The sequence below is a fragment of the Dasypus novemcinctus genome, chromosome 2 (assembly GCF_030445035.2).
Source record: "Dasypus novemcinctus isolate mDasNov1 chromosome 2, mDasNov1.1.hap2, whole genome shotgun sequence".
In the NCBI taxonomy this organism is placed as follows: Eukaryota; Metazoa; Chordata; class Mammalia; order Cingulata; family Dasypodidae; genus Dasypus; species Dasypus novemcinctus.
This window is the reverse complement of record NC_080674.1, coordinates 155,824,381-155,848,910: the sequence shown is the minus strand read 5'-3', so window position 1 is coordinate 155,848,910 and position 24,530 is coordinate 155,824,381. Positions and strand designations below refer to the sequence as shown.

Below are 24,530 nucleotides of genomic sequence, written 5' to 3'. Positions count from 1 at the left end.
AAGCTCCAGTTAAAGTTGGTGAGAAGCAATCAGTGTCATGGGAATCTTGAGAAAGATTCTCTCTTTCCATTATAAGTGAATAAAAGATAAAGGCTAGAGCTATGACGGCTGTCTTGAGAGCAGTGGGATTGAAATAGAACATTTACTAAGAAGAGGCTTGAGAAACAGCAAAACGCTATCCTTTTGACATCACATGATTAAGTCATTTATGAAAGAAAATTATCCCTTGCCTGCTCAGATTTGTAAACTAATATTTCTTATGTTTTTTTCTAAAGTCTTTATGATTTAGGATTTCTATGATTTAACAAGGTCTTGACTAGTATACATAAGAACGAAGAGACCATATGGCAAGTGCCAAAGCACACATGTGACGTGTGAGAGGGAAAATAGCAGTTCAGGGGAGGGAGAGATTACTTCTGTCTGGGAGGGCAGCATACTAAGGGGAGAGGGCAAGACTAGCCCTTTATGGACTTGCCGTCCCTGAATTAGTCTAAACTTTGCAATAATGTTGATTTTGAGTAAACCATTTCCACTTTTTTAGGATCAAGCCACAAAACATCACTCAGGGAGAAGGAAAAAAAGAATAGGATTTAGTCTGGAAGCCTGAAGCGTAAAACTATATCTCAAAATTTACAGTTTGTACCGCCTATGGTTTTTTACTGTGTTCGAAGCTGAGGTGGTTACCAAAGACAAGTGAGATCTCTATAGAGACATTTTCCTCCATCCAAAACCCATTCCCCTTAGCCCAGAATTTCCTTTGGAGAGCCCAGATGATTGGGGCAAGGGGTGACTAACTACCTGCCCCAGGGTAGGCACGTGACTGATGCCTGTTCAATTAAAAGGGACCTATGTAGAGGTGGTGGAGAAAGTCACTCTATTTTCCTCTAGGCTTGGAGCTGTAAGGTTATGAGCATGGAGTTCCCCAACACAAGAAATGAGTCTGCCTGGAGCCAACAAAGAGGGAAGCAGATTCAAGAGATGGAGAGACTGGACCCTGACGGAGTCATCCGAGCTCCTGGATCCAGCTGTCACTGGTCTAACTCTGCACTTTGGTTACATGATAGATGAATATCCGTATAGGGTTTAAACTCATGGCTTATTCAAAACCAACTTCATATGCCAATATTTTTGGAATGCCTAGCATGTTTATGGTCCTCAAGTTTGCTCTCAAGGAGCTTATTAATGGGGGGAGATAAGGTTCACTAAGCATGAAAGAATTAGAGAATAAGATAGTTTGTTCAGAGAAGGGACACATCAGTGTAGGCCAAATGCTTGTGGAATGAGGTGGCACTTGAGTTGAAATATGAACTTATGTTTAACCCACACATCATTTTATCATGAAATATATCAGCAGGGCATACTGGAACCTTTTGTTCAGAGCAACACTGACACACATCTGCTCAGATAAATAAGTGTTCCAACCTCAAGCCTCTTCGGCAGGAAAAACAATTTTATTCTCAATTATAAATAGAAGGACTGAAAGAACACAAGTGAAAGAGAGGATGGGAGGGACATTTCAAAAATGTATTAAGATACAGTAGTACTCATAATAAAGCCGTGCTGGTGGTAGCGGTAGCAGTAGCAGTAGTAATAGTGTCATCAGTAATAATACAGTAGTGGTGCTGGTGATGATAGTCGTCCTAATAACAGGGTTGGTTACTATTATTTATTGAGTTCTCACTCTCTACCCAGTGGCTTTGCTAAATGTTGATATTCATGTCCTTACATATCCTCACAATAACCCTAGGAAGTAGATGTCATCGATATCTTCATTCTGCACATGAGACCCAAGACTCAGAGAGGTAAGATGCTGGCGTCAAGGTCACAGAACCAGATTTAAGTACACAGCTATCTAATCGCAGAGTCTGTATATTTAACTAATATACTATTCTGCCCATTTATGTTTTATTAGTTATTCCCAATGTGTGTATAGATACTATAGACATGTATAGATACTATATACTGGTCACCTGAAAAGATACATAGACTATTTCCAGACCGCAACCTGAAACCCACTTGACATGGTTTCTAAATGCTGCATCTGCATCTGAGAGCTGTGTCAGGGCCCTGGAGACACTGGGGGTGGACCCTGTGTTAGTGAGAAGCAGGTCAGTCTCCTTTGGAGACTGTGTTATTCCGTCATCTTAATATATACATTTCATACTTCATGGGAATTGTATATGCAAAAGAAATTTGGGTATAAATGCCAGAGAAATGGTGCATCACTTTTTTCTTCAGTCTGAATGCTTTCTAAAGTGAAGTTTACGTGGTATACTTGGTAAATACACATTGAACAGGGAAATTATATTTTGAAAACATCCCTTACCAAACCATGGTTATGAAATATAATTGTTTCCTCTGTTCGACTTCATTTGGATCGTCTGCTTAAATTTAGCTTTTCCACTTTCACCATGACTTTTAGATCCTGAATCCAGTTCTGGTATGTGACAAGCAAAAAACAGAGAGTTTATTAAGGTGGCTTTGTAATTGTTCAGCTATTCCAGTGTCTCTCTCTTGAAATCGGTTTTAATATTAAATGTCAGTAATGAGACTTGGATCTGGGATTCTCTTTCACCCTGTTGTTTCTTTAGACTAGTGAGGCTTAGGTCTTCCATGTTGACTGACACCAACTCCCCCACCCCTGTCTATTGATACCATTTCCATGATTGGAAACTTGACCAGTGAGACTCAATTTTTAAGCCAAAGGGTCAGAGAAATCCCATAAGAGAGGGCATTTCAAGAGATGAGTACAACCTGAGCTAAAGAAGATGAAGGAAAATATGATCTTGAAGAACACACCTAGGCTCTCTATGCCTCAGTTTCCACATGTGGAGAATGGAAGAGACAATGGTATCCATTGCTTATAGTTCCTGTGAAATTGTGCTTTACACACAGTGAGTGATTAGTGAAAGTTGGTTGCCATCGTCGATTTTTTTTTTTACAAACAGGGAGATGCAAATTATTCAGCTTGTGACTTCAAAAAGGATACAGCCTTTTGCTTTGGCTGAGACCCCTGAAGACCAGAGCCAACTGAAGATTTAGTCACTGAACACAGCACAAAAACCTGGGAGGGTGGAGAAAGGAGAGTGACTTGAGAAATGAAAAGAAGAGCTATAGAGGGACATGCCCATGTTTGCTTAATAAGAACTGGAACAGTGAAAACAACAAATGAGGAAAGTTCCCTGTTTCCTGTGGGCTGGTATGTCTTTGTCAGTGTTTCCAATGAAGGTTTTAAGCTCTCAGAAGGCATCATAATATTTTTTTCTGAAAGTAGACCAAATATAAGAATAAATAAATAAAGTCCTTGGATACTGTGCCCAGAAAGCAACTGTTCAACCAATACCTTGTATTCATTTTTAAAAGAAGTGGAATTGAAAAGAAGAGTATCGTAAACTGATTAGTAAGGGTTCTTTGCAGTCCTTGGTTACAGACATACTTCCTTACAGGAGGCAGGACAGAGGGAACCCAAAGACTGAGGTGGCACGAGTGGGTGCAGCAGCAGCACTTAAAGCCCAGTCCTGCTGAACTGGAATCTCCTAGATGGAGCCAAAAACCCTGGATTTTGAACAAGTTGATCAGATGTTTCTGAGGTGAGGCCAAGTCTGAGAACCGCTGGTCAGGTGGACAGAGCTATCTGGCTTGGAGGGAATTGACAGAGATTACCTACAGACTCTGCCAATCATGTGGCTTCAGGGACTTCATCTCCCTTCTCTGCAACTTAGTCTCTTCATCTGGTAGAACAGGATTAAGAGTAAAGCTAACGTTTACTGGGGACTGCCACCTTCTAGGCACTGTGCTAAGTGCTTATTCCACAGCATCTCACCTAAGTCTCATAGCAGATTTCATGTTTAAAGTGAGGGAAATTAAGGAGAGGGAGAAGGAGACTGCATGATTTACCCCAAATTCCACCGTTGATCAGTGGCAGCGTGAGATCAATTGCAGATGTATCTGACAGCAGAGCTGATGCTCAATTCACAACCACATGCCTTCTGGCAGTTTCTGTGAGGGTTAGCTGTGTGAATTTTGAAGTGCTGAGCATGGTACCGGGCATGCATTATTATACTTGTTCAGTACATTGTAGTTGCTATTAGTATCTGTTGTAATTAGTATCAATTATCTTCATTATCATTACTTAGGAGACACCTGCAATTAGAGTGTGGGTTTCCTTACGGGCTGCCATGGATTGGTAGTGTGGCTCCAACAAAGACGACAGGGTTTTCCACAAAAATACTTGAAAGTGGAGGTCACTGCTCTTCCAAACGTGGTAGATGTTTCAGCTTTTCCCCAGGTGAAAATGACCCTTGCAAAAAGACAACAGAGTAATTCATTAAATGTTCTAGCATTTCAATCAGAAGACACAATTCAATTCCAGACTCTACCACCTGGAAGCTGTGTGATCTGGTCAAGTCACTTAACTCCTCTGGGCCTGCTTCCACCTCTGTAAAGTAGGATGGATAATAATCTCCCTCCACAGAAGGTAGTTGTGGGAATCAAATAAGATCATTTCTGTAAAACATCCAGAACTGGACCTGACCTATATTGAGTACTCAATAAGTGATAGTTATTAATATTTCTATCATAATAAGTGGTAGTTATTAATATTTCTATCATCTTCAGAAAAGGTCTTGCCTTCTCTAGCTGACTCTTACAGATGAGAAAAATCTAGACTCAGAGCCATCCAAGTTTTCTTTTGGTTCCTGTTCTAAAATAGTAGAAAATCTGAAACACAGTTTGCAAGACCTTAGGCTATGTGGCATGCACCCCTGAACTCAGGCAGGGTGGTGTCTAGCTGAAGGGCAAGAGACCTACTTCCGCCTTGAAGGGCTTGTTAAGTTCAGTGGTCTCCCCAGCAAACCTGCACTTACCATTGGGCTGGGATTGAACCAGTTGCTGACTGTATTTGTCAATAACAGACACCAAAGTCTACATGATTATCTACATAGGTACCTCATAATGAGCGAGTGTGAACCAGAGAATTTCAAGTTGGAGCAGCATATGAATTGAACCAGACCAATAATAGCTCAAAACTCATACAAAATATGAGGCACTGAACTGCTGTTATCTGAAGTGCTGAGCTTTTCCATTTTTAACTTTTATAATTTAAATCATAAGGCAATTCATTAATAATTAATTAATAACAGCCACCATTTATTAGGAACTTACTATATGCCAGGCAGTATGTGAAGTCTGATGGATATATTGCTATTTTATTTAATCATCACTCTATGAGTTAGGTACCATTTTTATCTCCAGTTTGGTATTATCTCAGGAAACTGAGAATAGGTGGCTAAATAATTTATCAAAGTTCTAAGGGCAAAAATCTGGCAGAGTAGAGATTGTATCCATACTGTTTGACTCCATAGCTATGCAACATTAATTACGGTTTACTCTGAAATTTTTCAAATGCATGATTGCAAAAATATATTTTATTTTAAAGTGTGATTTCTTATCATGTCCAGAGTCCCTTTGTTCCCTACTTGTGTTCATCATGAAAGCCAGTGAATGGATTGAAGTCACTTGATGAAAGTTTTCTGTATAAACATGCTTTCCCCAAACATACCTATTCATTCAAGAGAGGGCTACCTGTGATACAAATATCTAAGAAGATACCATTTTTCGACATGGGCAAACTAATGTTGAGAGCTGAGCAGTTACCTGCAAAATACAATCAATGCCAGCAGGCAATAGGAATAATTTAAACCAATAAACTCTTTCCCTCAACTGTAGGATTCAGTGCAGGGTTTTCTTTTTCTGTCTTTCCTGCTTTCTTTTGTGTGTGTGTGTGTTTTTTTCCATTAGCTTGAGCTTTCCAAATAATTGCTCCATCTGTCCACTTCACTTTGCCTGAGTAATCACAGCCAGAGGGGAGTTAGAAGTCATAAGTCAGACATTCAGGGAAAACTAATGCGTGGGAAGCTGTGGGAAGAGAAATTGTTTTCTGTTGTCTTTCTCTGCAGCTGGGTCAGGGATCTGGAAATAAATTATAAGCACCAGTTGCCCCAGGAAGGAAGCTAGAATTTGGGAAGGGTGTGGAAGAAGGATATGGGAGATCCCCATTCTCAGGTGTGTTGGCTACTAGGATGGAATATGCTCAGCACGGAGATTTAGGAGAGATATCACAGTCAAGCCAGAGAGGAAAAGTAAAATCAGAACACGGTTTCCTCTGATCTAGACCCTTGGCTGGACACTATTTAGACCTTAACTGTTCTGCTTCTCCTAGCAGCTCTATTTCACAGATAAGAAAATTGAGGTCCACAGAGGCCAAGTAACTTGCCCAAGACCACACAATTAGTAAATGGGAGAGCTAGGATTTGAACCTAACTTGATTTTAATCCAAAATCTACCAGGCTACTCTAAACCAGGGATGATAGCCAGGTGTGGAAGCAGAGTCCTAGAAAGGACGTGGTAAGCCCAGATTATAAAAGCTTAGTTACCAGTTTTTCTATATCAAGATACTTTACATGCATTATTTCATTTAATCTTATCAGCATGCTTAGCAATAAAAATGAAATAGAACTTTAATTTACAGGGGGACAGAGAGGTTAAGTAACTCGCCTGAGGCCACCAAGTCTTTAAGTGGATTCATGAAGGATTTGAACCCAGTTTTCTAGTTTCCAAGACTGAGTTCTTCAGTAAGCTAGGCAGCCTCCTTTCTTTCATACTATTAACTTCCAGATAAAGTGTTTTAGCTCTGCCACTTACAAATTATATTCTACAGAACGTCATGTTTCTAAGGGTGTTTAGAAACAAACAAAAATAAGTTTTTTAAAAATGCTATTAAAAAAGGATAAACTGATCTCTACAATTGACAGTTTATCTTAACATCTAATCTGCTAATGACCACTGTAAATATCAAGAGAGGGACATAATTAAGCAGAATGTCCCATACTTATTTGCCTATGGAACCACTTTTTCTCAGATAAAGGTGGAACAATGCTTTGGCCAATGTGTCAGCCACAGAGGATGGCTTCACTCCTGCGCCCTTGCCCTGTGTTACAGTACAGGACATAGATTTAAAAAAAAAAACCAGCACTAATACTACTCGCTGATCAAAACCTGGATCTTATTAGATTAAGCTTATGATTGGAGAAAGGGTGAGGTATGTCTTTGTTTCTGTCTCATTGCCCCTTTAGAATCCCACTCCTAACTTATATCCTTAATGTCCTTATGCCACCCATCATACTCAGCCACAGTGTCACATAGAGATCATTTCCACTTCTTACCTCCACCAAAGCTTCTTTACTTTTTTATGTTGTCAGTGATATGATTAAAATATTAATAAAAAAGAATAGATTGAGTTGTTACACCATTTCATTGTGGGACTCATGAAAAGGGAAAATTATTGAACTACTTTGTAGCAGTGGAATTTTAGTCATGAATATCAGTTTGTGCCTTTGGAGTGGGTTGTTGGGTCTCCTTCATGCTAAAGTATAGGCTACAGCCTATTCTGACTAAAGATAATGGCAGGAGAGGAATACTGGTGTGGGATGTTATTGACAGGGGACACATGGTTGGCAGGGAGTTCTACAGGGCATATATCCAGGGTACATAAAAATGTTTGGATATTTTCATAGTGGTTACAATTAAAAACAACAACTGAGGGAGTGCTGAGTTCCTAGCCAGGGGAGCTCTATCACAGTCCCTAAAGGAACAACAACAATCTCCCAAGTGCAACGGCAAAGACCAAAAAAGAAGGAAGGTCCAACAATGAGCCCTTGATACTAATGACTACACTTGTGAGCCTGTGCACCTGAAATAAGAACAAGGCCTAGAGCTGCAGGGTGCCTAAGACTTACCTCCTGAGAGCCTCTGTGTTGCTCAAATGTGGCCAGTCTCAAAGCCAAACTCAGCATGTAAATGTGTTGCCTTCCTCCCAAGCATGGGACATGATTCCTGGGGATGAGCCTCCCTGGTGCTGAGGGATTACTACCAAGTTCCAGCTGATGATGTAACTAGAAACTGACCTTGAATAAAAGGGTCAACTCGGACCAGAAGAATACTCAGTCTACATATAATACCAGGAGTTAAAAATTCTTTATGATCTGAATAAAAGGGGAAAATGGAAAGGACAAATGAGTTTAAATGGCTATGAGTCTCCAAAAAGAGCCGGGAGGCTATCAGAGGGGTTCTCCTTATGCACACCTGAGCAGAGTCCCAGAGACAGATAAAGTAGATACAACCCCAGGTATTGGTTCTGCTGAGGGCTACAGAGACCCACAGTTTCTAAGGTCATGGTAGATGAGTTCAGTGCCATATCAGTTGGCCCTACTTTGGAGTTTGTGTTTCTGTGTGATGGAGCTGGACTCAGATGTGATCTTTGTCCACAAGTCTCTTTTGTTACTTTTACTGGAACTGTAGTTGGTGCTGGTGTTTAATGTATACCCAGGGGACCTGAAACTCTGGACTGACCATGTGATAGCCAGGCCCTGAGCCTCAACAGACTTCCAATTCCTACACTCTGGTTTATTGGACTTACTCCACTCAGCTAACATGGAGGTGAAGAAGGTCAACCACCACACCAGGGAGCCAAGAGTGCCTACAACTGAAAGCAGGAGGATTGCATCCAGCATCCATGTGGAATCTAAGCCCCCTCTTGATATAGATGTAGAGTGGACACAACCATTCTAAGGTCCACAGGATGGAAGAATAGAGTATGGATTAGAGTGGACTAACTGATATTCTATTCATGAACTATTGTGATTAGTAATAGAAGAAAATGTGGCACTGGTATGGAGAAAGTGGCCATGGTGGCTGCTGGGGGTAGGGAGTGGGAGGAAGAGATGAGATGTGGGGCGTTTTCGAGATTTGGAGTTGTCCTGGTTGGTGCTGCAGGGACAGTTACCAGACATTGTATGTCCTCCCATGGCCCACTGGGTGGAATGTGGGAGAGTGTGGGCTATGATATGGACCATCGACCATGAGGTGCAGCGGTGTTCAGAGATGTATTCACCAAATGCAATGAATGTCTCATGATGATGGAGGAGGTTGTTGTTATGGGGGGAGGAGGGGGGTGAGGGGGTTAGGGGGTATATGGGGACCTCATATTTTTTTAATGTAACATTAAAAAAATAAAGACAAAAAATCTCAAGGAAATAAATTTAAAATATTTTATTTTGAAATGTATTTTCTTTGTGTTCTCCTACATTTCATAGCAGTAAAATAATATCAGCATAACCATCAGCTTTCATATGAATGCAGCCTTTAATAAAATGACATTGCATGACCTTAAGTTGAAGTGAAGGTTTGACCAGTGCCAAAGGGAAAGAGGAGGTGATTGAGTCCAACAGCATTGCCTTGGTCATTACACTGGTGAAATGCATTGGCTCTCTGAACTTGTCCAGACGGGCTGTGGAAGCAGGGTTTTAGCTGGCCTAGTTCCTACTACACAGAGTTGTAAGGAGGACTCACCGCATCACTCATGTATTCATTCACTCATTCAATATACACTGAGTGCCTATACAAACCAGGCACTGTACTTGGTGCTAGAGGTGCAATGGAGAGAAAGAAACATTGCCACTGTTCTCAAGGAACAATACTCCATTGGGAAAGATGAATATTAAACAAATGGAAATATTCTTTTAAATAAGATAGTATATAAAGTCTTTCACAGATGTCTTGCACATTACAAGGGTTCATAGCAAGTGATGGTATTGATGTGTAATGTCCATATAATATCTAAAGCATAACATATCTAAAATGCCTGATTTCTCTCTCCCTCCAATCACCGTTCTTCTCCACATCTTGGCTAGTGGTAACTCCATTCTTCTAGTCTCTTAAGCTAAAAAGTCTTGGTGTCATTCTTCTACCTTGTCTTTCATACTCAATATCCAGTACTCACCACGTCTAATGCTACCCTTTTGGGCCATTCCTCATCTGGATTATTGCAATAGCCTCTTTACTGTTGTGTGTGTGTGTGTTTTGGTGTTTTTCATTTGTTTGCTCTCTATTCTCTGTACCGCAGCCCGAGTAGTAACTTCTTGGCTTAAAACCCTCCAATCACTTCTCACCTCATTCAGAGAAAAAAGCAAAAATCCTAACAATGCTGTCAGTGTTCAAGCTGTATGTAACCTACCCTGCCACCACAACTTCTCTGTCTTGGCCACCTACTTCTCTCCTCTCACCCATCTGTAGCCACACTAGCCTCCTGGTGTTCCCTGAACATGCCAAACCTTTACCAGCCTTAGTTATGTTGCACTACCTGTTCCCTCTGCCTGAGATAACTTCTCCAAGTTGGCTGCCTTAGGATACTTATGTGACTATTGTGACCACCTGCAGAGGAAGGAATCCAAAGTTTGTTTTGGATGTCAAAGTTATTGATGCCACACACACACACACATTGCAAGATGCTATGAAAGGTTTATTGCTTACATAATGAGGCTTTCTGGGGGAGCAGGATATCCCTCCCCCACTGGCTTGAAAATGGCTTGAGAAAGCAGGGAAAGGAGAACAGCTTGGGTTTTACTGTGGTAGTGGTCGGGTTGGGTGAAGGCTCCTGCGCACAAGCAAGAGTTTACATGGTTTGCTTCTCTCATTGATGCCAAAGGAGGGAGTGCCCAGGCTTTCTTATCACCTTGCTCAGATGTGGGGCAGAAGGTAAAGAGGGAGTGGTGAGGCTTAAAACCTTTCAGCAGCTAAACACCAAAAATGGAATCATTCTTTTTTGCACTGATCTTCTTACATAAACTAGTTTCTTGCAGTTCTTTATTCCCCCTATTGAGCTTACATTTTCTTCAGAGATTTTTTTCACCACTTAACAAATCATGTATTTAATTATTTCATTTTTGTCTGTCTTCCCACCTCCTAGGACACAAGCTCCATGTGAACAGTGACCTGGCTTGTCATAGCCCCAGAGCCTCAGACATAGTTGGCTCTCATTAAATAATTGTTCAAAATGTTACTGAATGAGTAAATGATGCAACAAGAAATAGAAGCTTATCAATCCTAAAGCTGGGAGAAATGGCACATCCCAATGACATTTGGCCAGCCTCATCTCCCCTGCCATTGTAACTGCTCTTCTTACTATTTATTATTCACACATCTCATCTTCCTTTGCACAAAACCATGGAAGGCAAAAAGTAGCTCGTTCCCTGCAGAATGACATGCTGGTAGTTCTGGTGCTAGTTCGTTGGGGTTCAACAGATGAGCCAGATGTGCCTAGTCAATTCAGAGCTCCCCACAGACATGGCTGCTTCAGGAGACACTGTCCAGTCACCAGGGCTCCAACAGGAGAAGAGGCCTCTCCCAGGAGAACCATGTGACCTGAAAGAAAAGGCTGAAATGCAAGAAAAAGTCCTAATATTTAGATGTTCTGCATTATAGAGAATGAACTGAGAGATGGATAGACTGAGGAGAAATTCAGGTCATCCAAAAATGAACCTCAAGAAGTCTTCCTTAATGGCCCTCTTGACTGCCATCTTTCTAAATCTTTACGTTTGGCACATACATACATAGAGTTGTGGGGTGTTTTGACGTTAAATGCACTAATTTGCCATTGCTAATGAATCCTTCACTTACTAAAGGATTCATTCTGAGCTCCCTTTTAATCAGCAAACTTCATTTGTCCATATGCGTAGTGCAGAATATGGGTCACCAGAATTCCATATTTCTTTTAGCAAGAGGCACCTGATGGAGATGAGATGCCCTGGAGTGGGGAGGCCTGGTTTGGGGCCCTCAGACTTGGCTTTTGATCCCCACTTTGCCACTCTTAGTGATGTGGGCTTGGCAAGGCCCTGAACCTCTCTGAGTTTTCATTTCTTTGCTTATAAACACCCACCCTATGGGACTGTTGAGAGGACTAAGTGAGACGGGCTCCTCCATGCCCAGTGTGGAAAAGAACCTCAACACAGTCACTCCCGGGCCAGAGAGCATATCCTAATGCGTAAATGGAATCAGAGGTCTTGCTTATGCACTTCCGTCTGCTTGTCCCTACTATGGTTAACTCTGCGAGTATATGCACGGGGGGACTTTGTAGCTTCCATTTGTACTGGGCCTCGCCAAACTTCTGTGCTGTGTGGCTGCCAGAGGCCACCCTAGGTTCTAGGAATATATTTGAAAGACCATCCCTTACAGTATTTTCTTTACCTGCAGATTGTGAGTGTTTACTTTCTGTTTCTGTTTGCTGTCAGCACTATTTTAGCTTCTAACTTTGCAGATTCTAATTGCATCTACTTTTTTTCCATATCAAGGGAAGAAAGTTGAGGATGAGGGTGAAGGATGACAAGTAAGGCTGTACCTGCTTAGCTAGCTGGATTTCCTTCCCTCTTATTCTGATGTGGCACTGTTTGATTTTCCTGCTTGCATATGTGCTCATTGCTTGCCCCTTTTTAAAAATCATTTTCTTTCTTCAGCAAGAAAAAAAAAATAAACTAAAATGTTCTTGTCCATAGAATTTAATTGAATTTATGGCATGTCATAAAATAAAATAATAAAATAAAACAAAATAAATAAAACCACACAAATAAGAATGCTGCAAATCCTAAGATTGGGATGCCTCTGAAGTTTTAAAAATTCTTCAGGCATTTATTTGCAAATTAGACTCCATTTGCATATTCCATAAGTATAATTGTATTATTTATTAGGTAGTCTAAACATGCCTGTAAAAGTTAATGACTGCAAATTAGGCCGTCATTGTAAAGTTCTTATTGTAATCCATTCCTCCAACTTCCAGAGAAATTGGGTTTTTGAACCCTGTTTTCTTCCTGATCTCTTCACAATACTCAAGGCCCCACCCTGGGAGTGACCTCTCTTGGGATTTCAGGCATGTGGATTCGAAGAGAGTAACTTCCAATATGTAAAATCACAAAATCCAAAATAATTTACAATGTCAAAATTGCCTGATTCCACTGGGCATCTTATCTGTCCTCTACATCACAGGGAAACAAATGGCAAAGATGTTCTTGCAATCCTTCAGACAGAAGTATGATCTCACACTTGCTCAGTCTGAGTTGTCGGTGATTCAGGACTTGGGATTTCATGTCCTGCAACTTGTTCAACCTGTATATACAGGCCTGAGAAATCCAGATGGAATGGTTGCTGGTTGCCATTGGTCTCAGACCCCATTCCCCAGAGGATACCACACCTCCCAGATACAAGGCAAATTGATAAGTAAACAATCAGTACAGAAGAAAACCAAATAAAACGAGCAGGCCACTGTTTGGCTTTTTGCCACTGTGCATTATAGTCCACCATCCATTTCAAGTGAAGCAATGCAGTAAATATGGTATTTATTTTTTAATACGTTTACCTGCTTAGGTGGCATGCAATTACAGGCAGAAAATATTCTAAAAGTGGAGGAATATTTTCTAAAGCATCTACCAAGGCTTCTTTGGTCCAAGATGTTTTTCTTCAGGATTCTAGAAGTCACTTTCATCCTTGTGGAGCCACACGAGTTCCTCTTTCTGTTATAGGGAGTGAAACACTGGTACAAGGACAGAGTGCTGGCCCTAAATCCTGGCTTCCTTCTGTTTGCCTATCATACCATGTATATCTGAGCACTGATTTTTATCCTGTGGGAGCATCTTCTAGCATGGGATTAAAAAGCTTCTTCTCCTTTTATTTTATTTCAATTAAACAACTACTTCTCAATGTTCTAATACATACCAGGAGAAGTTTAGACTCTAAAGGTGAAAGAATAAATAAGATACAGTGTAAAGCCCTCAAAGAATTCATGCTATAAACAGAGAAGTAAATAAAGAATTATAATGTAGTACTAGCTGTGCTTTAGTACTTGACATTTTGGTTAAAGATTTAAAGTAGTGAGCCAGAAGATGAGCAAAATAGGTTGTTCTGAATTGATTTGCTGCTTAAAATCCTAAAACTGGCTGTTCAGTTTTTATTGTGCAAGAAATAAAAATGATCATGCAATTATACAGAGATAATGTTCTCTCTCCATTTGTGTATGAGATTGAATTTTGTTGTAACTGACTATATACTATCTCCCACAAATTAAGTTGCTGTTGCTGTTGCTGTTTGTTGTTTTCTGCCATGAAAAGCCCAGTGGCAAGCAGTTGCTATGTTGGTTCAGTGGCTTGAAGACACTAGAGCAAAGGTCTCTGTGGTTCTTTCTCTTAGGATGGCCAGAAAACTGCTGTTGCTCCCATTATCATATATCATCTCAGAAAGGAAGAAGTGGGGCAATGGTAGCAGCAGGGGAAAGTAGCATCTGTATCCATGAGGCAAAAAATGTTTCCAGAATCCCCCAGCAGAAGCAGATATGAGTTACACGACCAAACCTAGGTACAAGGGAGTCTGAGATAATAAGTGAAATAGTTTTGTTAAAATAGGGCAATGTGTAGCCCTGAAAAAATCAGGAGTCTCTTAATAAGATGGAAAGGAAGGATACATCATTTTAAAATAAGTACAAAGTAATATGACAATAACAAAGAGAACAAATTACTATGTGGGGGAGACTGTTTCCTTCCTGGAGGAAGAAATGCTGGACCTGGATTTTGATATAGAAACAATAGCATTCTTTTTTTTTTTTAAGATTTATTTCCCCCCACACCGCTCCCCGCCCCAGTTGTCTGCTTTCTGTGTCCATTCGCTGTGTGTTCTTCTGTGTCCACTTGTATTCTTGTCAGTGGCACCGGGAATCTGTGTCTCATGTTGTTATGTCATCTTACTGCATCAGCTCTCTGTGTGTGCGGTGCCACTTCTGGGCAGGTTGCATTTTTTTTCACGTGGGGCGGCTCTCCTTATGGGGTGCACTCCTTGCACCTGGGGCTCCCCTACACAGGGGACATCCCTGTGTGACACGGCACTCCTTCTGCACATGAGCACTGTGCATGGGCCAGAAGACCATGGGTTTGAGCCCTGGACCTCCCATGTGGTAAGTGGACTCTCTATCGGTTGAGCCAAATTCACTTCCTGAAACAATAGCATTCTTGTTTGAAGCCAACACATGAAAACCACAGACCCCTTACTAAGTCCACACTATCCAATATATATATATTTTTTTCTTTGCCAGTATGGGAAATGCTATTTTTTTGTCTTTATTTATTTTTTAATATTACATTAAAAAATATGATGTTCCCATATATCCCCCACCCCCTTCACCCCACTCCTCCCCCCATAACAACACTCTCCTCCATCATCATGAGACATTCATTGCATTTGGTGAATACATCTCTGAGCACCGCTGCACCTCATGGTCGATGGTCCACATCATAGCCCAAACTCTCCCACAGTCCACCCAGTGGGCCATGGGAGGACATACAATGTCTGGTAACTGTCCCTGCAGTACCACCCAGGACAACTCCAAATCTCGAAAATGCCCCATATCTCATCTCTTCCTTCCACTCCCTACCCCCAGCAGCCACCATGGCCACTTTCTCCATACCAGTGCCACATTTTCTTCTATTACTAATCACAATAGTTCATGAATAGAATATCAGTAAGTCCACTCTAATCTATACTCTATTCCTCCATCCTGTGGACCTTAGAATGGTTGTGTCCACTCCACATCTATATCAAGAGGGGGCTTAGATTTCACATGGATGCTGGATGCAATCCTCCTGCTTTGAGTTGTAGGCACTCTTGGCTCCCTGGTGTGGTGGTTGACCTTCTTCACCTCCATGTTAGCTGAGTGGGGTAAGTCCAATAAACCAGAGTGTAGGAGTTGCAAGTCTGTTGAGGTTCAGGGCCTGGCTATCACGTAGTCAGTCCAGAGTTTCAGGTACCCTGGGTATACATTAAACCCCAGCACCAACTACAGTTCCAGTGAAAGTAACAGGAGAGACTTGTAGACAAAGATCACATCTGAGTCCAGCTCCATCGCACAGAAACACAAACTCCAAAGTAGGGCCAACTGACATGGCATTGAACTCCATCTGCCATGACCATAGAATCTGTGGGTCTCTGTAGCCCTCAGCAGAACCAATACCTGGGGTTGTATCTACTTTATCTGTCTCTGGGACTCTGCTCAGGTGTGCATAAGGAAAACCCCTCTGATAACCTCCTGGCTCTTTTTGGAGACTCATAGCCATATAAACTCATTTGTCCTTTCCATTTCCCCCCTTTTCTTCAGGTCAAGAAGCATTTTTAACTCCTGGTATTATATGTAGACAAAGATATTCTTCTGGTCCGAGTTGACCCTTTTATTCAAGGTCAGTTTCTAGTTACATCATCAGCTGGAACTTGGTAGTAATCCCTCAGCACCAGGGAGGCTCATCCCCGGGAGTCATGTCCCATGCTTGGGGGGAAGGCAACACATTTACATGCTAAGTTTGGCTTCGAGACTGGCCACATTTGAGCAACACAGAGACTCTCAGGAGGTAACTCTTAGGCACCCTGAAGCTCTAGGCCTTGTTCTTATTTCAGGTGCACAGGCTCACAAGCGTAGTCATTAGTATCAAGGGCTCATTGTTGGACCTTCCTTCTTTTTTTATCTTTGCTGTTGCACTTGGGGGATTGTGGTTGTTCCTTTAGGGACTGTGATAGAGCTCCCCTGGCTAGGAACTCAGCACTCCCTAAGTTGTTGTTTTTAATTGTAACCACTATGAAAATATCCAAACATTTTTATGTACCCTGGATATACGCCTTGGAAAACTCCCTGCCAACCATGTGTCCCTGTCAATAACATCCCACACCAGTATTCCTCCCCTGCCATTGTTGAACCTCTCTGTGATCCAAAACTTCTTCAAAAGTGAAGCCCAATATATTGCCAGTTTCCATTAATAGTAAAATGGAATATAGTGATGAGTTTAAAGGTTAGATATAGAATATATATTAATTTAGAAAAATTAAGGTAAAAATAAATTGGGGTATCAAAAAATTTAAAAATGCAAAACTTTTTTTTGATATTTTGCCTTCCATCACTGCAATAAATGTTGCCCTGTATGCAAATTGGCAAGGTAACTACTTCCATCTTTTCCTCAGTGTCTAAGTCCTATCTTTTTCTTTTTCTCCCTAATTATTAAGCTTATCTTCGTGAAAGTTTTAGATTACAGTAATATCAATATATTATTTAATAAATATATCACACACACACCAACAAGTCCCCATAAGAATAATGTATTTTTGAATTCCAATTCATGCTCATGGATTCCTTGTTAAGAACCCCTGGGGTAAATGGTTTTAAATGTGTATGTAATTTTGAAGAACTTTTTAAAGAATCTCTTAAAATAGTTAGCTAATGACTTAGAAAAATTGATTTTACTGTTTCACACTTCCTTTAGCAGAATATATTGTCTTTAGGAAGTTGTACACAAGACAGACACATTCTGAAAAGTCACAGAGAGGATGAGATGCCACAGAGGGAAGCTAGATATCCAGGAACTTCTTATGGTCACTGACCTTAAGAGGCAAAAGAACTATGAAAGTACCTGAGAGAATATCAAAGCCATGTGCAACATAAACATAACATAATATTTGTTTGTTTATCAAGGACTGACCCTATGCAACATAATATCCGATGAATAAAAATGATTACAGAGAACAGATGAACCCAATGCATATATCTTCAGCTATGTGTTCACTGCTGATTTAGTGAAGTGAAATTCTATGACCTGAAGGAGTATTTTTAAAAAGTCATTCTAATTTTTTGTACTTCTACTTCTGACCAAGAAGGACTAAGATTTATACTTCTGCTTGAAAAAAAGGGAAAATGTGAGAAACAGTGGTTTATAAGACACTGGAAATCGGTGAAGGACCATGATTCCTGAGAGTTAGGGGGGAAATGAGGTCAGCTCCACAACTGCCCCTGCTTACTGCCTTGAGGGAGTTTCCAGGTCATAGCATAGAGAAGGAGAACTCAGGTGTATCCCATCAAATTCCCAGAATTGAGGAGCTAGAAACAAGAATTGGATGAACCAAGACAGCTGGAGTTTGCATGACAGTGTAATTCAGAGGGAGCAGTACAATGAGAAGACTCAAGAAAGGTTGAGAGGCTTTTCCTCAAGTAATCAGCAGAGTATCAATTAGCACACACATGTGAGGTAACTATAGGAAACTGGAAATAACTACTCAAAAAGATTTGTGAAAGAACAGTACCCAGTGCTTATACAAGGTTGGGAATTGTGTTTGTTCCCACAAACCAGACTGGAAAACATCATAATTCATCAGCCATCATGTAGAATTTTCAGAAGGGTCTAGCATTAGAAATAGGAATAATTAGCTCTAGACTAAACACAGCTCTAGTTTTACTTAACAAATCTTAAAATCAAAATGTGAAGAGATCCATTTCCAAGTAACTTAAAAGCATCCCAGAAGAAAAATAAAGACAATTTGCAGGAAAACAAAAATTTCAGCATTCAACAAGGTAGAATTCATGATGTCTGGTATCCAGTAAAAATTAGTTGACATGCAAAGGAGAAGGAGAATACAACCTAAAATGAGGAGAATAAGTCAATCAATTGAAACTGATTCAGAACAAACAGATGTTAGAGTTAGCAGAGGACATTAAAGCACTTGTTATAACTGTACTCCATATGGTTAAAAAATTAAGTAATGACATGGAAGATATAAAAAAGACAACTCAAACTTCTAGAGATGAAAATAATAAAGTCTGAGATGAAAAATACACTGAATGGTATTAATGGCAGATTAGACATTACAGAAGAAAAGGCAAATGGACTTAAAGACATAGCAATAGAAACTATCCCAAGTAAAACGGAGGGAGGAAATGATTTAAAAGTGAACAAAGCATGGGTGAACTGTTTGTTAACTTTAAGTGAATTAATATATATGTAATTAGAGTCCCAAAGGAGAAAGCATGAGGGAAGAAAAAATATTTGAGAAAATAATGGCTGAGAAAGAATTTGAACAGAAGTTCAAATTCCTAAATTTGAATAAAAACTATATACCCACAGAGCTGAGAAGCTCACGCCAAGACACATAATAACCAAACTTCTCAAAACTAGTGACTAAGAATCAAATCTCTCCTCTCCCCCTAAAAAGAGATAATATGGAAACTTAAAATACCAGGAAACAAAAGAAGGCAGAAAAAGAGGAAAAGATGAACAAAGAACAGGTGGGACAAAGAAAAAACAAATAAGATTTAACATAACTATATCAATAAGCACAATAAATATAAATGGTCTAAACAACTCTAAATAAAAGGCAGAGGTTTTCATATTGATATTGGATTAAAAAATCAAAATCCAACTATATGCTAACTATAAGAAACACACATTAATATAAAGACCAAATAGGTTAAAAGTAAAAGGGTGGGGAAAAGTATACCACATTAATGCTAAGTAAAAGAAAGTTGGAGTGGCTATATTAACATCAAGGTCAATTTCAAAGCAAAGAATATTACCTAAATCATTTCATAGTGATAAAGATATCAATTAATCAGGAGGAAATAACAATACTAAATGTTAATGCTTTTAATAGCAGTGCTTCAAAAATATAAGGCAAAAAATGACATAACTGAAAGGAGAAATATACAAATCCACAATTATATTCAGAGATTTCAACACTCTTCTTTGAATAATATATTAGAACAGGTAGGCAGAAAATCAGTAAAGATACAAAAGAGAGGGAGGCAGACTTGGCCGAATGGATAGGACATCCACCTACCACATGGGAGGTCCACGATTCAAACCCCGGGCCTCCTTGACCCATGTGGAGCTGGCCCATGTGCAGTGCTGATGCACGCAAGGAGTGCCCTGCCATGCAGGGGAGCCCCATGCACAAGGAGTGCACCCCATAAGGAAAGCCACCCAGCGCAAAAGAAAGTGCAGCCTGCCCAGGAATGGCGCCACACACATGGAGAGCTGACACAACAAGATGATGCAACAAAAAGAAACAGATTCCCGGTGCCACTGATAAGGATAGAAGCAATCACAGAAGAACACACAGTGAATGGACGCAGAGAGCAGACAACTGGGGGGTGGGGGCGGCGAAAGGGAGAGAAATAAAAAAGTAAATTTTTTTAAATTAAAAAAACAAAAACAAAAAATAAAGATACAAAAGACCCAAGCAATACAATAAATCAACTTGACCTAATTGACATTTATAGAGCATTCTACTCTACAACAGCAGACTACACATTCTTTTCAAATACTCAAGGAACATTTACCAAGATGAACCATATCTAAGGTCATAAAATAAGTCTCAATAAAGTAAGAGGACTTAAATCAACCAACGTATGTTCTCTGACCACAAAGGAATTAAATTAAAAATCTATACCAGAAAATCTCTGGAAAATCCTCCAAAGACTTGGAAACTAAATATCATAGCTCTAAATAAACTATGGGTCAAAGAAGAAATAAAACAAGGGAAACTAGAAAGGAAATAATAAATATGAGCAAGGAAATCAATGCAATAGGAGAAAAAAAAAAACAATAGAGAAAGTCAAGAAAAGCAAAATCTTGTTCTTTGGGAATACCTAGCCAGATTGATCAGGAAAAATGACAGATGACATATATCACTGATTTCAGGAATGAGAGAGGTACATTCTTACATATTCTTCACACTTAAAAGGATAACAAAATAATATTTATGAACATTATGCCAATAAAGTTGACAACTTAAATGAAATGGATAAATTCTCTTAAAGGACATAAATTACTAAAGGAACTCAAGAAGAAATATATAAGCTGATTAGCACTATATGTGTTTAAAAAATTGAATGTACTGTTTAAAACCATTTTCAGTTTATAATTTATAACTATAAAGCCATTCACAAAATGAAACTCACTGGTGAATTCTACCAAATATTTAAGGAAGAAATTATACAAATTGTACACAAACTCTTCCAGAAAATTGAAGAGGAGTGAATGACTCCCAAATCATTCTATGAGGCCAGCATTTGCTACTAGCAATTTCCCTCATTAATACAAAGGCAAATATTCTAAACAAAAAATTTAGCAAATCAAATTGAACAATATATAAAAAGAATAATATACCATGACCAAATGGGGTTTATCCCAGGAAAGCAAGATTGGTTTAACATTCAAAAATCAATTAGTATATTTCACTACATAAACAAAGCTTAAAAGAAAAAAAAAAAAACATGTTGTCATCTCCATAGATGCAGAAAAATCATCTGACAAAATCCAGTAAGTATTTCTGATAAAAGCTCTCAGCAAACTAGGAATAGAAAAGAACTTCCTCAACTGGAGGAATGGATAAATGGCATCTATGGGGAAAAAACAACAGTTGGCACTGGACTTACTGGTGAAAAACTGAATGTTTCTCCATAAGAATAGGAACAAGCAAAGATGTCTACTTTCACTACATCTATTTAAAATTGTATACGAGGTTTTAGCCATTGTAACAAGGCAAACAAAAGAAGAAAATAAATAAATAGCAAATAAGCCCCTGAAAAGATGCTTATTTAGGAAAACGCACAATTAGAACATAATTAGGTGCCACTACTTTCCCAAAATCATGGTTAAAATTAGGAAGCTTGACCATATTATGCGTTGGTGAGGATAGGGAGGAACTGGAACTTTCATATACTGCTAGTCATGCAATGACTTTGGAAAACAGTTTGGAAAATTCTTAGCATGTTAAATATATAACTAATATATTACCTAGCCATTCCACTCCTAGGTATTTACCCAATAAAATAAAATGTATACAAATATTTGTACAGACGTTATAGTAGCTTTATTTGTAATAGCCTGAAATTGGAAATAATCCAAATTCAGGTGAATGTATGAAAGAACTACAGTATATTCAACTAATGAAATGCTAGTCAGCAATAACAAGGAATGAGCTATTGATGCACACAAAAACATAGGCAAATCTCCAAAATATTTTGCTAAAAAAAGCCAGAAAAAAGTATATATCATAGGATCATATTATATAAAATTATAGAAAACACATACTAATCTATAGAGATGAAGCAGAGCGTGGTTGCATGAATTTGGGGGAAGGAAGAGATGTGAGCAGAGAAGGGCTGAAGAAAAGAATTACAAAGAGACAGGAGGAAGCTTTGGGAGTATTGGCTATGTTTAAAATATTGATTCTTGTTTTCAAGACGATGGTTTCAAGGCAATAAAAAATTATCAAATTGTACATTTTAAATATATCCAGTTTATTATGCCATCTGTTGTATCTCCAGACAGCTTTTTAAAAAGAGAGGAGAAAGGACTACAATTTGCCATTTATTAAAACCTTACTACAAATATTAGAAAATTATTACAAAATGATTAGTGTATATAGAGAGAAGATAAGCAAAATGCAATGCTTTAATCTATACTACTTTTAAGTTATGTCCCAAAATTACATGCTGGGATGCACTGAGCAAGAAATAACAGCTTTCTCAATGTATTAATATTAATAACTAACACACAAATATTTACATCAATCTCCTTGATAGGCACCTCCAATTCCTTTGTTTTGTAAAATAGGGTTAGATTTCCAGCCAGACACATTGCAACTTGATTATTTCTTTGATAGTATAAAAATGTTCTTACTTTTGTTCAGCAAATAAATTCTTAGGATATAAAATCAAGAGATCAATAAAGAATGAGTAACTCCAGTCTCTCAACAATAATCCAAGATTTCTTCATCTGTTTACCTCCACACCCCTAGAGCAAATCCCACTAGTTCCTAATGAGCCTGTCTTTTTAATATCAGGCAAAGGTAGCCACTTCCAATTCCTTTTCTTTTCTTCCATCAGATAGAATGTTATAATGGTCTGTTTCCTCAATTAAAACTTGGGTTTTCATTTGAAATCACCCAGTGAAATAAACCCAGCAAATCAATCCAAGGATGATTTACTAAAATAACTCTAATGGTTGATTCAATCCTATGCAGAGCATGAGCTTTGATTTAAAAATCTGACATTTTTACCTTCACTGCTCATCTGTTCTTCACCAGCTTCTGGCAGGTTGGGGAGACTAAATGGCCTGCCTTTATCAAACAGTGGCAATTGCTAAAATAGACCCTACGTATATTTACTGTTTAACTGTTTTTGGAGCAGCTGAGTCTCTCTTCTTAGTGATCTGGCATCCTAGGTGGGAAGATTTGCACACCAAGTTGCGGCTGGTGTATTGATGTAGGCTATGGTTGGGGAGCCTGTTCATCGCTTCATGGATAACCTGACTGAGCTGTGCGTTTGGGACAGTGAGAACTGCAGACCTGCCCTTGGTAACCAAGACAACAACTCCAGTCCTGGAGAAACAGTTTAGCAATGCAAATTCTATAAACTTTAAATATTCAGGGTAAATGCAAACCAAATGTGCTAAAAGCTTATCTAGAATGTATGAAGTCCATGCTAAAAGCTTACCTAGGATGTGGAAGATCTATATTAATTCACGTTTATTGAACACTGAAACAAAGAACCATGTGGCCCTTCCTCTGTATAAAAAGAACTCAAAAAACTTGTTCAGTCTTGGATTTTAAATGAGAAGCCCTGAGCCCAGCCAGTCGTAAATAAATCCTTTTTCCTTCCCCAAATTATTCCTGAGTCCTGGCTTTTTTATACACAAATAATTGAACCTCTCTCGACTTCTATAACATAAATTGGGACTGGTGTATAAGCAAGCTACTCATTTATGCTTAGTGCCTGCGTTAAGTAATCATGGTATCCTGATAGTGACACACTCAAGAATGGATTGCCCAGTTTGAGGCTTTCCATGCTTTTACATACATATCTTCAGCCTATAAGCCCATAACATCATCAATTTCAAGAGAGAGTCCTCTCAGAATATTTTCTGGGCCAGGATTACATCTCCTGCCTCCCATCCCACTGCAGAAAGAAGCACACTCTTGGTACTAAGCCCGGGAACACAACTATTTACAATGGCCTCCCAATCAATAAGGAGCTTTATTTGCTGGGTGTCATGCCCTCTGTTCATTGTATTCATGCAACCACAGTGGTGCAGAAGAGGAGCACAAAGTCTGGCCTCAGCTCTGAAGGGCCCTGCTCTGGGCACCAGAGCCCTGGGATCTGTCTCTAATTCTGCTGTTTACTCACCATGTGGCTGTGCCCCTTCAGGACCCCAGTGTCCTTTGCTTTTAAATTAGGCGATGGGACCAAATGATCTTCAGGGTCTGATTGGACTCAGAAATCAGCAATTACATGATCCTGGAAATGAGACATGTACGTACCATCAGTGAGCTGACCTCATGGTTATCCAATAGGTGAGGTTCAAGATATTCCTGAGCCATGGCTGAGGAGAGAGGAACAAGTGTCTTCCAGGATGTTTAGCTGCTGGATCTGCACCAGTCTCCTGGTAGAAAACGTCAGCTTATTGACACCATTACCATAGCAACCTGAGTGTCATTTTGCACCAGGGTTAGACAAGCTGTCAAGGCCTATAATTTAAAAGAAACAAATTTTCTTTTCTCAGTATGCCAAATTAATTCTCCCAATCATCCACTTTAGTAATCAAACATCCTTCTCTAAAGAACATTCATGAAATTTAGATGGAGTGCTCACCAAACCATCACCATGACATGTAGCCTTTTGCTAAAAAGGAAATCTGGTGTCAGAGTTGGAATCATCTTAGAATACTGGTCTGCAACTATTGCAAATTTATTTTTTTAAAGCAGTTTTTTGCAATATATTCACATACCATACAATCTACACAAAGTACATTCAATGGTTTTTAAAGTATAATCACAATGTTGTA

General features: G+C 39.4%; 1 long non-coding RNA gene across 1 annotated transcript; it reads right to left on the bottom strand.

The window, feature by feature from the left end:
• Nucleotides 1-1,432: 1,432 nt before the first annotated feature.
• On the bottom strand, nt 1,433-24,213 carry LOC131274370 (uncharacterized). The gene is made up of 2 exons (XR_009181627.2): nt 24,007-24,213; nt 1,433-4,300 (listed from the first exon to the last, which is right to left on the bottom strand). It is a non-coding gene; the product is annotated as an uncharacterized lncRNA (long non-coding RNA).
• Between the last annotated feature and the right edge of the window lie 317 nt (nt 24,214-24,530).